Source organism: Saccopteryx bilineata, chromosome 6, assembly GCF_036850765.1.
Source record: "Saccopteryx bilineata isolate mSacBil1 chromosome 6, mSacBil1_pri_phased_curated, whole genome shotgun sequence".
Classification (NCBI taxonomy): domain Eukaryota; kingdom Metazoa; phylum Chordata; class Mammalia; order Chiroptera; family Emballonuridae; genus Saccopteryx; species Saccopteryx bilineata.
In genome coordinates this window covers 12,312,709-12,327,945 of record NC_089495.1, presented here as the reverse complement: position 1 = coordinate 12,327,945, position 15,237 = coordinate 12,312,709, and the positions used below count along the sequence as shown (strand labels likewise).

The window sequence follows — 15,237 nt, the reverse complement described above, 5'->3', positions numbered from 1 at the left end:
GGACTGTCTGACCCTGAAGACCTAGGTGGTTGCCTGGCAACAATCTGAATGGTATCAGAGCCGCCCCTCTCCAGCAGGAGGGGCTGTGCTCAAGCGCAACTTCCCACAAGGTCAACAGGTGCTGGCCACACCAGACAGCTAACTCCTGAACAGCTGCCATCTAACCTCACGGCGCCTGGTGCCCAGGCAGACATCGTGTCCCAGTTGGCATGGCCCCTCTCATTCTTGCTCTATAAACAGGGAAAGCAACGAAGTGGGGGTAGGGGACTGCAGTCCTTCTCCTGCAGTCCTTCTCCTGCAGTCCTTCTCCTGGAGTCTAGGCCCGGATTCGTGCAACCTGCCCTGACCCAGGTGCCCCTCCCTGCCGAGTGCTGAGCTCAGAGACCATATGTCTGCTCTACCTCAGCTCACGAGTTCCAGCCTGTACCAGAAAACTCACACTGTTAGAAAGACACATTGTAATAGAAATAATCTGTATTCTCCTCCAAATAGCTGATATTAGGGGAAATCATCGAAGAAAATTCAATCAATGATCATAGAGGAAAGAATGCACTTGACTATGACCTGTGGAGTGGACGGCAGGAAGAGTTCATTATTAATTTCCAGATTTGACGGAGGTAGTTTGCTTAGGTGGGAGAATGTCCTTGTTTGTAGGATTTACAAACACAAGAATTCGGGGGGGGGGTACAAAGAAAACTGGATAGAGGGTGACGGAGGACGATCTCTCTTTGGGTGATGGGTATGCAACAGAACTAAATGACAAGATAACCTGGAAATGTTTTCTTTGAATATATGTACCCTGATTTATTGATGTCACCCCATTATAATAAAAATTTATTTATAAAAAAAAAAAAAGAATTCAGGGGGGTTGGGGCATCATGCCAGCAACTCGCTCTCAAGTGGTTCAGGGAAGTTTCTTCTCCTAGTCTAGAAACTTCTCTGTATGTTTGAAATTATTTTAAAATCAATAGCAAAAGAAGTATGTTAAAGGAAAGAGAAATCCACTCCCCTTTCTGGTCACATGTTCATACTTCCTTTCTGCATTGGATATATTTGCTCTCCTCCATATTGGTTTCCTCCCCTTCCTTCCCAACAGAACGCTGGCTGTGGGCAGAGTGGAGACCTGGGTACAGCCCCAGCTCCTCTGCAGCCGAGGGCCGCTGGGAGAGGGTTTGCTTTCCTGACACCTCTCTGCTTAGCTGGAAGGTGGGCCTGAGGTTGGCAGAGTAGCCCTCCCCGTGTGTAGCCCTCAGGCACTAGTCTAAGCACTTTCCACGCATTAACACATTTATTGTTTCCAACCCTACCATACAAAGTACTGCTATGATTATCATCATCCCAATTATACATGAGGCGACAGAGGCACAGAAAAATTGTCCCTGGTCCACGTCCGTGCTCGCAGCGTGCACACTACTGCCTGTAAGGATGGGTTTGAAGATCAGATAGAGACAAGGCTTTTAGAGGGTCTTATTTTTAAAAAAACAATAATAAATCTATAATAAATGGCAGTCATCTTAATTAATGATTTCATTCACTGTCCAGGGAGTGGGTAAGACGGTGAGCAGCTTTAGGGAGAAAGCCTGGCAGATTGATAAGATATGAGAGCATTATAAAAACAGCTCTTCCTCTGTGCTGTATCCTCAGCGCCCAGCGGCACATGAGGCCTGGGCCGTCCCTAAATATTTGTTAAAGAACAAATGAGTAACTCTAAGCTATGACAGAGATCATAGACTCTAAGCTATGATCAGATGGGTAATATTCATTGATGCTAACATAATTTTTAATGACAGTGGGAAGGAAGAAGTAGTGAAAAATAAAAGTAGCTGTTTGTTATTTCATAACTTCTTTAGTTTTTTCATATAAAGACTGCATCCTGTTAAAGTCTAAGGGATCTTCCTCACCATCCCTCTCTTAGCCCATTCAGGCTCCTATAACAAAAATATCATAAACTGATTGACTTAGGAACAGCAGAAATTTATTCCTCACGGTTCCGGAAGCTGGAAGTCCAAGTTCATGGTGCTGGCAGGTTTGGTGTCTCAGGGGAACCCACTTCCTCACAGATGGCCCTTCTCACTGCGTTCACATGGTGGCAGGGGTGAAGGGCATCTTTTATGAGGGTGCTAGTCACTCCCAAAGTTCCCACCTCTACATACCATCACCTTGGGAATTAGGGTTTCAATACGCAAATTTGGGAGGAAACATTCAGGCCATAGCAATCTGCAAATCAGTTCCTGTTCTTTTCCTCTCTTTAAGAGTTCTTAAAGTGTTTATGTTTGGTTGGTTGGTTGGCTTTTGTGGGAGGGGGTTTTTTTTTTGTGTGGGTTTTTTTTATCTTTAAAAAAAAAATGGAACTTTTCACGAATTTGCGTGTCATCCTTGCACAGGGGCCATGCTAATCTTCTCTGTATCGTTCCAATTTTAGTATATGTGCTGCCGAAGCGAGCACAGCTTTTGTGGGTTTTTTTTTGTTGTTGTTGTTTTAGTTTGTTTGTTTGTTTGCTGTGTGTATGTAGTGTGTGTGGTCTTTTGGTTTTGGTTTTTTTGGTTCTTTTAAATGACCTATGTTGCTGAAACAGCAGAGGGAGCTCAAATTAATAAACTGGGTTTGCTGCTGTCATTATCAATGCTTCCAAGGCACAAAATACTTGAAGCCAGTCACGTCAGCTTTCTACTCCACTAGAAACAGGGTTTGAACCGGAGCAGGAGAGTCAGAGCCATTAAAATAAGGTGCCAGAGCCAAGGCATTGCTTTCATGTGCTGAGAAAGCCTAACTTATCCAACCACACAGTCCATAGGAGCCCTGCAGGACCAGCACTCTGGATTCTAGACCTGCAAATCCACACATGTAATCTCAGCCCTCTAGGAGAGAAGTTAGGCCTGGAAGTTACACTTCCAAAAGATACAGGCCTCCTTGGAAGCGGTCAAGTTAAGAAGAAAGTTCTGGACCACAACCAATCTCTTCACACCATATAGTCAATGTATGTGAAATGTAATCACTGAAGTATTTGGGTTTAAGCACACTTTTCTATTTGTCTCTTCTGTTTCATATGTTTTCGTGATGGTTCATTTTATATGTCAACTTGGCTGAGTTCCTATATATTTGGCCAAGCATTATTTTGGGTATTTATGCAAGAGTTTTTTTTATAAGATAAACATTTTAAGTGGTAGAATAAAGCAGATTGCCCTTCATAATGTGGTGGGCCTCATCTAATCAGCTGAAGACCTAAATAGCCCAAAAGACCAACCATCGCCTGAGTAAGAGAGAATTCCCCAGCACCATTTAGCTCTCCTGTGTCTGGTCCACACTGCAGATTTGCGTTTGCCAGTTTCCATAATCTTGTGAGCCCGTTTCTCATAATAAATCTCTTTTTATATATATTCACATCTTATTCATTCAGTTTCTCTTGGAAACCCTAATAACTTTTTTCTCTCTTTTTGTTATTTATCATTTCCACCCTCGTTTTTACTCTACTTGTTTGAAGGTTGCTTCTGCATTTTAGTGATATCCAAGAAATTATAAGATACATGCCTAAATTTTCAAAAACTGAAGTTTTTGAATCTCTTATTTTCTCCCAGGTAATCCATTTTAATGCTTTGATTTTTAAGACTTTATTTATCCCATCTACTTATATTATTGGTTTTTTTTTTAAAAAAAAATTTATTTATTAGTTTTAGAGAGAGGAGAGAGAGAAAGAGAGAGAAAAAGGGGTGAGGGAGAAGCTGGAAGCATCAAACTTGTAGCAATTGCTTCTTGTATGTGCCTTGACCAGGCAAGCCTGGGGTTTCAAACTGGCAACCTCAGCATTCCAGGTCAATGCGTTATCTACTGCGCCACCACAGGTCAGGCTACTTATATTATTGTTATTGTGTGTTTTAGTTCTCTATTGTTGTTTCAGTTTAGCTGTGAGTTCTGCACCATTTATTCTTTATTGAGACATGAACCATCCAAAAGGAATGATGTGGGTCTGTTCAAATCAGGCTACTTTTTCTTCCTCGTTGTGATTAATCTTTCCATCATCCTTTTATTCCCCTTCACACATTTAGGGCATAACATGTGATCTTCCAGGTCTGAGTGTGGGAAAGTGCAGGGTGGTAACAGGAAGAGGGAGATTACCTGCTTGGGAGTGTCAGGCACCCAGGCCTGCCCTGCATGGAACTGCAGGTGCACCCAACCCTGTCTGCCTGCCAGGAGAGGTCGGCCATGGACCAGACGCCACCAGACACCAGATGTTTGCAGCAGAAAGTCTGAAGCAGCGAAAGAAATGGAATATGAATTCACAGCCTTAGCTTGCATGGCGCTTGCAACAATTCTCGCCTGTGCTGCCAACATGGCCTCCCATACTGAAGTTACCACTTCAACTGAATTGGTCCCTTGCTCTCCTTACTCATCTCACTTTTCTCACTCCTTGCTTTCTTGGTCGCCATCTTGCATTTCCGTGACTACAATGTGGCCTCCTGTGGTATTTCAGCAATACTCTTCTCTGTCTGCCTGCTCCTCACTCACTCGATTTTCTTCAGAGTAAGCATGTTCCTTGAGCCTCAGAAAAACCTCTATTTTCTTGCCATGAGCACTCAAATTAAGCTGTTGACACCAGTTCTGCAAAGCATACCAATGCACCTTATTCATTTAAGGCAAAACGGTCGGCCAGGGGAGGACTGGTGTTGGGCAAGCTTTGATCGTTCATTGGTTTAAGGAAGGTAAACTTGATCGTTCATCCTGAGCATCGTCAGGTTGGCTTCTGAGGCTGAAGAGACGTGTGGTTCCATTTGATGTTCTTCATTACGCTCCTCGTTAACTGGACCCGAGGTGAGAATCATGCTTTCTTCCCCTAATTCATCCTCATGGTAATTCTTCCCGCTGCTGTCGGAGCTGGGGCTCGCCATTTCCAGGATCGCTCCGAGGGAGGCAAAGCCAGCAGTGCCGAGGACACCTGCAGCTTACTTCTTTTGCCCTCTCTGTTGTTGTTTTTCACTTCTCCAGTAATGTTCATTTGGATTTTCCCACCACGGAAGAAATTCTGATATCACTGCTTCCCAGAACACGGTAAACTTGCTCTTCCCCACCCTCTTGAAATTTGATGTGATCATGTGACTTGCTTTGGCCAATGAAATAATGAAATGTGAGGGTCAGTAACTTGTGTCACTTCTTGGGGGAAGCCGTTGAGGGCCACTCCACCTTCTTGCCACTGTCTTTTCTTTCTGCCGTGGCAACCAGCACGATTCCAACACTCCAGACATTGCTGTTCCGTCAGCCTCCGTCCCTGAGGGGGAGACAATGGGAGGCAGAGCCCCCAGCCAGCTCCCCGTGGACACGCGGCCTGTGTGGGCGGTGCGCCTGCGCTGTTTCAGCCACCGAGCGTTAGGGGCGCCCTGTAACTTTGTGCCACCCTCCTCTACTACATCACGGTCGATCGTGACCAAAACATGTGCACTTTAATCATTTTCTTTGGTCTTTATTCCTCCTTACATCTCTGCTTTTACTTTGCTTCTGCTGGAAATACGTCCTTCTGGATTTCCTGGAGCACGGGGCCTTTGGTGGTGTGCTCTCTCAGTTTTGTCTGTGCTAAGGTTACGTGATTTGCTCTCATTCTTTAAAAAATATTTTCACTAGAGAGAAGAATTCTATGTCGGCAACTGTCTTCTTTCAGCAAAATGAAGCGATCCGAAGACCATCTCCTGGTTTCTGCTGTCCCTGAGGAATCGTCAGCTGTGACTAAGCTGCTCCTTTTAAGGGAATCCGTCCCTTTTTTTTCTCTGGATTCTTTCCTGTGTCTCCGGTGTCCTTCATTTTCACTGCACCACGTCTGGGGGTGCAGCTTAATTGAGATGAACTGGGCTTCCTCAGACGGGGTGTAGGACCCTCGATCAGTTCCCAGCACTCTGAGCTGAGTGGGAGGTCTGGTCACTCCGCCCACGCGGCCCACGCTCTTGGGTTCCTATTCTGTGTCACATGGTTAAGTTAGTGCCTCGGCTTTCCTGCTGATGGGCCCGCCATATACAGATGAGGTTGAAATGATATTCCATGCCATTCACTTTAAGATAGCAGTTATCTGTATGATAAGTTTTAGAGAGGCTTCCTTCAAAGTGACAAAGATGAACATTTCAGAACCTAACAAAATAAGCTTCAGAGATTTAAAAACTGTGTGCACCGCCTCATTCCCTGATTCTGGTGTTGAACGAATGCGTGAGCTGTTATTATCTATTTATGAGTCTTCCTGTCTTCTTATCATCTCATAGCCCACCGATTCCAGTAGGAGCGTGGCCGAAGTCACAGGGTAAGCTTCTGGGAGGAGGAGCTAAAGCCTCCATTTTCTGGTATTTTATTTACTGATCCAACACTATACTAACTGGAGATCATACATGAGCCTTTTTTTTCTTGCTTCTGTCTGAGTTCTCAACGTATTTTACCAGTGTCAAACCTACTGACACAAAACAGGTCACTGCCTTGCTCTTATTAATATGTTGAAAATATTTGCTTCCAACATCTGTCATTTTGCATAACTATGAATACAAATCATAGATACCATCTGGGATGTCAGGGCAAAGGGGAATGTGACTGAATTTAATTCAACTTAATTTCACAGTTTTTAAAAGTCTTGTTTTTCTGCCATAATCATCCCAGGGAAAAATAATTAAACAATTATCTTCTGAGTGATAAAATTATTACAAATTAAGAAATAGTTATGAATATAATTTACAAATAATTATGTGACAGGATTGTGAAAAGTGCAGAACTAATGAAGCAAAATTAATTAGAGCTACTCAGACGTAATTTTCTTTTTTATTTATTTGTTTGGTCCCTTAAGGACAGACTGTCAAGATCTCTACATCACTGAGAACTATGATTCAAACAGAAACCTGAAGAGCTTTCTCACAAATAAATGTGGCAAACGTATTGAGTTGCATTACCAGTGGCAGAAGAGGATAGGTCTCATCAGAACCTTCAGGAAAACAGAGTTATCCTAACACAAAACGTCAAAACTATTCACATGAACGTGAGGCAAGGCTGAATATACCGATGTCTAAACCAGTGCTTCCTTTTTGGGAGTTGATGTCAGAAAAATAACAAAATGAAACCTCTGAAAATTATTTCTCTAAAAACAATAAAGAACCTGGTTTTAAAAATGTCAGGATATATAGTCTTTTCAAGAAACAGTGCTGGAACAACTGGACATCCACAAGCAAAAAAAAAAAAAAATAGGATCTAGACACAAACTTTAATTACACCCTTCACAAAATAAATTCAAAATGAATTGTCGAGCTACATGTAGATGGTAAAACTATGAAACTTCCAAAATAAGAAAAAGCTTAGATGACCTTGGGTGTGGCTGTGACTTTTTAGATGCAACACCAGACATACCATCCAGGAAAGAAATGCTAAGCTGGCCTTTGTCAAGGTTAGAAACTCCTGCCTCTGAAAGGAAACGCCAAGAGAAGGAGAGAACAGGCCACACTCCAGGAGAAAATAGTTGCAAGACGTATCTGATAACTGACAGTTATCCAAAATATATAAAGTACTCTTACAACTCCACAATAAGAATACAAAAATACCAATTCAAGTAAGCCAAAGACCTGAACAGACACCTCACCACAGAAGATAAATGGATGGCACGTAAACACACAAAAAGAGGCTCCATGTCACAGGTCATCAGGAAAATGCAAATAGAGACAGCAATGTAGTGTTGCTTTTTACTCTGACCACTTTTAAAATGTTAACTCTAGCCTTCATTTTTAGCAACTTGACCATAAAATGCCTAGGTGATTTTTTTTCTTTCTCTAGCTTGGAGTTCTCTGAGTTTCTTGAATCTGTGAGCTGTTGTCTTTCACTGATCTTGGAAAAATTCTCAACAATTATCTCTTCAAATACTTCCTCAGTCCCTTCTGGAACTTTGGGTTTGCATGTACTGGGTTGTTTGATATTGTCCCACAGCTCTTGGTTGCTCTAGGCTTTTAAAAAAATTATTTGTTTTTTCTCTTTTTGTTTTCATTTGGATAATTTCTATGAACCTGTCTTCACACTTATTGATTCTTTCCTCAGCTCTTCCCAATTTGCAGATAAGCTCATTATAGGAATTCTTCATCTCTAATATCATGGGTTTTTATTTACAGAACTTCCATTTTATTCTTTGAAGTAGTTGCTATCTCTTGGTTAAAATTTCTGATTTGTTACTGCATGCTGTTCATATTTTCCACTGATTCCTTTAACATATTAATCATATTTACTTTAAAGACCAGGTTTAATAGTTCTAATATCAGAGCCATAGCTGGATCTGGGTTTCTTTTTTGATGACTTTACCTCTTAACAAATCGCTTTTTCTTGCATTTTGTGTCTTGTAGATTTTTTTTTAACTGGTTTTTAAAAAATAGTTTTTAAAACAGAAAACTTGTAGGTTCACAGCAAAATTGAATAGAAAGTAAATAGCTTTCCCTTATACCCCCTGCCCTCACACATGCACAGCTTTCCCCATTGTCAGCATCCTCCAGCCCCTCTTCTCCTCTCTCTCTCCCCATCCTGCAGCCATGGCTCATTCGAGCAAGTTGGCCCCACGTGCTGATGATGGCACCATGGCCTTGCCTCAGGTGCTAAAACAGCAATGGCCTCAGATGGGCAGAGCATCACCCCCTGGTGGGCATGCCAGGTGGATCCTGGTCAGGGTGCATGCGGAGTCTGTTTCTCTGTCTTCCTTCTTCTCACTTATTTAAAATAATAATAATAATAATAATTAATTTTTTTTTGCAAGAGAGACAAAGAGGGACACATAGGGACAGACAGACAGGAAGAGAGAGAGAGATGAGAAGCATCAGTTCTTCATTGTAGCACCTTACTTGCTCATTGATTGCTTTTTCATATGTGCCTTCACGTGGGGAGGGGCTACATAGAGCCAGTGACCCCTTGCTCAATGAGGTGGTGACATTGGAGTCAAGCCAGCAACCATGGGATTATGTCTATGATCCCATGCTCAAGCCAGCAGTCCTGCATTCAAGCTGGTGAGCCCACACTCAAGCTGGTGACCTCGGGGTTTCAAACATGGGTCCTCTGCATCCCAGGCCCATGCTCTATCCACTGCGCCACTGCCTGGTCAGGCAGCAATTTCATTTTCAATCAATATAATTATAAGCAATACATTATTCATCCTTGACAAACACAAGATCACAAATAATTCTGGACAATTTTTAATTCTGAGAGGAATGAATGAAACTACTTCTGAAACGGCTGGAGTAATTATGTTCTGTAACAACATTGGGATACATTTCTGATAAATTATTTTGAAATATAAAGTCTAACGGTCCTAGAGATGATGACTCTCAGAATAAATTTTCTAAAGTAGATTTAATTCTTCACACAAATCAATTTCATGTAAATCTGAATAAAATTTTAATTTTTAAAAATTTTCACACTGGCAATTTTAGGTTTCTCTGGCATTTCCTCTAACTTGTGTGCAAGTTTTTTAAATTGGCTTTATAATTTTTATATAACTTAAAACTCTTGTTTATGTACTCTATAGTTATATCTTCAATTACAAGAAAAGTTTAATTAAAAAAATGTTCAAATGTTCTTCCTCATTAATGATCGGTTCATATGAAGCTTCTTAGAAACGTGGTGCTGTCTTCTGTTGAATGCACTGACCTTAAATTTAATTTTCAAGCCCATGGATATTTGCTTTGCTTTGCAGTTTTCCCGCAGTTTAAACTGGAGTATTCCTAAACGCTGAGAATTCTAATAACTTCCCAGTACGCGCTATTGCAATGCCCATTGGTATGCTTTTCTTCTGGAATAATTTCCTGACAGACTTTACTGCCTGAGCACCCACAGTTCCTGTCCTGCTACCCAGGCCGGAGAGTTATCATTGTGCCGACACTGCAAAAGCAAGCGGTGGGGACAGAGGGGCAGGCCGCCTCACCCAGGTCCTGGCACTGCCCCCAGACAGAGCACTCCTCTCTCCCGTGGCTGCAGCTGCTGCCACTGTCATCACCACCAATCAATCAGGGCCCAGGTCCTGGCCTGGTCACCTTGGGATTCCCGGTGTGGAGACTGTCCCTGGGACAAACATGCGTGCGCCTGGCCATCCGGCCACTTGTTCAGTGCCTGGACCCCTGGCTTACCTCTGCTACTCACGTGCACATAGTGTTGTCCCATAGGGTTTCACTTATAAAACACAAGTTCAAAGATAAAATGATCAAGAATTTCAGTAGGGTAACAGCAGAGCATTAAACCACGTGCTAAGTGAATGAAGCTAGTCTGTCTGAAAAGACCAGAGATCGTATGATTCCGTTTATACGAAACCAAGTCACCAACTCAGGAAGCCCGCCCTGGCTTTCACTTGCCCATTTCCTACTGTGGTGCCACCTCCCATCAGGAGCCCCGAAGGGCCATTGCAGGTGGTGGCAGGCATCCTGTACCCTGTGTTCCACCCCTCCCCCAACCTCCATGCCTGCTGTCACCCTGGGTAGTCACCCAACCTCCTCCATAGGTTCCCGCCTGACACATGCCAGGCAGTCCTCCGGCGTGGCTGTGCCTGTCTCCTCCGTGGGCTTTCAAGAGTGTTACTACGCGATGCCAATGACCCTGCCAATCCCATGGAGCTTCTGAGCAGTGTCCTCTCTTGCTCCCAACCAACGTGCTAGTTGTTTTGCCAGGTAAAGGACTGACACCCCTGGCATGAACCGGACCACTCCCCTCTTCCTACCCGCGGCCCTTCCGGCCTCCCTGCTGGGTAGTGTCTGGAAGCGAGGGGAGCAGACAACACTCAGAGAGACCAACAGTCTAACAGCACGGGGGTTACATTCTAAAGAGTACAGGAGAAGATGCGTTTGGATAGTGTGTTGTTGTTCCATGTTTAAACTATCACATTCCAAACAGAAATGCTAACCTGACCAGAAAACACTGCGTTGTTCCCATTTTCCTGCATATTCTGGGGAAGACCTACATCTGTGGTCCTCGCCCACAAAGCACAGTAACAGCCTTTGAGAGAGCCGTTGGAAGCCAGTGGTCAGGGGCAGCCCAGGGACGATGCCACACCGTGAGTAATGATGTCGCCAGCATTAAATACACGGCGTGAACTGCGGAGACAAGAAGAGCTGTGTTGTTTCAATGCATACGGGCTCCAAAGAGCCAAGGCAGCGTGAGTATTAACAGTGCTGCTAACTTTTCCTCAGGATGGGAGATGTGAAAATAGTCACGGATGGGGCATTTTCACAATTAAGAACACAAGAGATGATTCCTGGACGTGAACAAAGAGAGCTGATACAAAGAAGAATTTTTCTGTCCACTGATTGGACCATAAAGAATACATCAATAAATCTTTATACCTCATATGGATCAATGACGTTAGTGATATGTTTTTAAAATCAGATGGTTTATATGGACGAAGGACTTGCAAAAAGTATTTGTCCAGGACTTATACATGGTGGGTAACCCTGACCTCCCCTCCGCCCCGAGACTATAGGCTTCCTGAGAACAGGAATTGCATCTGCGTTGTTTGCTATGGATCCTAGCACTGTACCGCCGCAGATTGAACTGACTGCTCTGTGCATATCAGCTTCTAGTGAACTTCATGGGTTTCTCCAAATGACGTGTTGTACAGAAATTTTGCTGTGGGAAACCGCTGCAATAATTGGGACTTAGAGATTATTTTCCAAAATAGAGATGGCTGGGTTGGCATTTGGCATTGGCCACATTGTGATCACGTAACTCTTCTCAGATTCAGTGAACCGTTGCCTAACACCTGTCAGATTTCAGGCACTTTTGCAAACAATATTTCAGTTCACCATTCTGCCAATCATTACACCATCTGCACTTACGAGCGAGTAAACAGACACAACAGGTACGGATGTCACCCTGTCATCGGTGGAGCAAGAATGAAAACAGCACATCCCATGTCTGAGAGCTGCTGGGCGCCCGACCCTTGCCTCTGCATCTTAGGCTACAATATTTTACTCATAAGATCTTAACCTTGGTCCAGGCAGCCTCCAACTGCTGGGAGGGTGCCCTGCCTTTCATACAGAGGTTGATGCCATTCACCTGGGGATTATAACAGTGGCTTTTCGGCTGTCCCTGTTGCCTCTATAGTCAGTGTTCTGAGTACTAAACTTCAGGCAATAAAATAGCACCATTTGTGGAACTATTGGCAGATCTCTGAAAAAAAGAAGTTGGTTGAGGTTATGGTTGCAAACGAGCCCCAAAAGTTTCTTTATAGACAATGAGTCATGGCTTCTCAAAGGGCCTATTCACACCTGGCTTCTCTGCAGCCTGAGACTGCCTGCAAACCTCCCCTCAGCAGAGGCCATTCGAGAGGCTTGACTCTAGAGAATGCGTTTAGTTTGGGGTAGTCTGGAAGTTCCTAGCTACTTCGTACATCCTCGTGGAAGCGCCACCAGGTAAACATCGCACAGACTTAGCTGCAGCATCACTGACAGGCTTGTCACACCGAGGGCGGAGCTCTTGAGAGCATGCTCATCGGGCTGCGTAAAGCATGACCAGAGATTGCTAGAAGCGTAGTGAGCAAAGGTCAGGGAGAAGGCTCTACTCATCCAGAAATGCCCGAATAAGACACTCCTATTCTGTCACTCAGTTCCTGTGCCATAATTCATAGCCAGCCCTCCAGGAAAATGACACTTCAACATAGATTTAGAAATTCTTGCAGAACGCGTGTAGCAGACAACTAAGATAAACGCCGTGGTTATATGGGAGCCACTCTTTTTCTTACGTAAACTTTCTGTACCGGCTGTCCACCAGGTGAGGAACGGATAAGCAAAAATGTGTGTGTCCACACAATGGAATGTTACTCATTCGGCAATAAAAGTACATGAAGCATTGACACGTGCCGCTACGTGGAGGGACCTTGGAAACATCATGCTCAGTGAAAGAAACAAAACACAAAGGACCACAAAGTGTATGATTCTACTTCTACATAATGTCCAGAATAGGTCAATCTATACAGACAGAAAGTAGATTAATGGTCACTCGGGACTTGAGGGTGAGGTGGGGGGGGGGAGAGAGTGGGGACTGCCATCTAGTGGGTACAAGGTTCCTTTTAGAAGGGACAAAACCCCTCTAAAGTTAGATGGTGATGGTGGTTGCGTGACCTGGTGAATGGGCAAAAATAACTGTTAAATTGTCGACTTTAAATGGACAAATTGTACCAGATGTGAATCATATCTCATTCACACTACAAAATTTTTTATTTGGGCTTAAAGTATCGACATATTTTTACAAACTATTAACCTTACTTTAAGAACTAGACCAGCCTCCCTTCAGAACCGGGTCATTCAGATCAATAACTTTATGTGCGGACCATGTTCACAGTACCGAACGTGACAACGAAAGAGGACCAAGTTATAAATAGCCTCGTCCTCAGGCTCCTGCTCTCCCCTGACACCTTGTCACATTCTGGAGCGAGGACCGCGCGAAGGCTCTTACAGCAGGGGAGGAAGGTGACACTTGCGGAGTGCGCTGTGTGCCTGAGACTGGAGCTTATAAGTACAGCCGAAAGCTGGAGAATCCACCAGATTCATGGTTCCCATGGAAAGAGGCTAACTCAACTGTAAATGGATGCAACATCAAGTTGAGCTCCATCTTCTCACGTAACACTGTGTAAACTGTCAGGCACAGCCTTTGGTGGGAATTAATGGCAGCGTGCTGACTTTTCATGGAGTCTCTGGAGAGTCGACAGAACCCTTTCAGAGACAGTAGAAATGATCTCCAACCAGTGTGGAGGAAAGGGAAGAAGTTCTGCTACACATGCCTTCCTTCAGAACAGGGGAAGAGAGCCGAACAAATAATTCATGGAGCCCATAAAAAAAGCAGTGGAAGCCCTGGCTGGTTGGCTCAGTAGTACAGCATTGGCCTGGCGTGCAGGAGTCCGGGGTTCGATTCCCGGCCAGGGCACACAGGAGAAGCGCCCATCTGCTTCTCCACCCCTCCCCCTCTCCTTCCTCTCTGTCTCTCTCTTCCTCTCCCGTAGCCAAGGCTCCATTGGAGCAAAGATGGCCCGGGCACTGAGGATGGCTCTGTGGCCTCTGCCTCAGGCGCTAGAATGGCTCTGGTTGCAGCAGAGCGACACCCCAGATGGGCAGAGCACCGCCCCCTGGTGGGCATGCCGGGTGGATCCCAGTCGGGCACATGCGGGAGTCTGTCTGACTGCCTCCCAGTTTCCAACTTCAGAAAAATACCAAAAAAAAAAAAAAAAAGCAGTGGAAATTCTGGGCCTTAAATTTAACTTCATTTAACCCTTTAGGACAAGTACAAAGGCATCAAGTGCTTTTACTTCTGAAAGCAAAACCTGGGTCTTTGAAATCTTTTGAGCACGAACTTAAAAGGTCGTGTGTTAAGAATATTGTTAGTGAAATGTCTTGCTCTGCCACTCTGGTTTTTCTCTTGTGTTCCTCTGATGAAAACTGCAGCAGCTGAAATGGCTCTGTGAGCTAGCTGGAGTTCCTGCCATCTCTCAGGAATCTGCGTCTGTAGGGGATTTTGCCTCCGAATCCTGATCAGCAGGGCTTCACTCTCTATGTGACGCTCCGTTCAAGACGGGTTAAGAACCAACATCCGCTGGTCCTCGTTTGTTTGTGGTTCACTTTGGGGGACCTCTGCTGTCTCTGTAGAGTGCCTTTGTATCTCGCCCTTCGGCCTGGATTCCCCTCATGACCGTCGAGAGTCATCTGGGCACCAGCTCTGCCTAAATCAGAAAGGGCCTCCAGTGAACCTTCTGTCTATCTTTCCCTCTGAACCATCTGGTATGTGGAATAATGACCTGGGGTCTATTTTTGTCCATGCAACCCCTCTGCATTTTGAACTCATGACCGAGGTCTTAGTATTTGATATTCTGCATTTCAAATTCCCCACTTTTCTGTAGTTTAAAGTGCTTCTGGTCTTATGCTATCCATCATGAGACTGAGTTGTTTAGTAGGACAGTCTGCTTTTTTTTTTTTTTTTTTTGCATTTTTCTGAAGCTGGAAACAGGGAGAGACAGTCAGACAGACTCCCGCATGCGCCCGACCGGGATCCACCCGGCACGCCCACCAGGGGCGACGCTCTGCCCACCAGGGGGCGATGCTCTGCCCATCCTGGGCGTCGCCATGTTGCGACCCTCCTGGGCGTCGCCATGTTGCGACCAGAGCCACTCTAGCGCCTGGGGCAGAGGCCACAGAGCCATCCCCAGCGCCCGGGCCATCTTTGCTCCAATGGAGCCTTGGCTGCGGGAGGGGAAGAGAGAGACAGAGAGGAAAGCGCGGCGG

The 15,237-nt window shown here is 44.6% G+C and overlaps 1 non-coding gene and 1 pseudogene across 1 annotated transcript; both read right to left on the bottom strand.

The window, feature by feature from the left end:
* Positions 1 to 2,339: 2,339 nt before the first annotated feature.
* Positions 2,340 to 2,446, bottom strand: LOC136309711 (U6 spliceosomal RNA). The gene has a single exon (XR_010726363.1). It is a non-coding gene; the product is annotated as a U6 spliceosomal RNA (small nuclear RNA).
* Positions 2,447 to 3,979: 1,533 nt separating this feature from the next.
* Positions 3,980 to 4,884, bottom strand: LOC136309258 (developmental pluripotency-associated protein 2 pseudogene; annotated as a pseudogene).
* Positions 4,885 to 15,237: the final 10,353 nt, after the last annotated feature.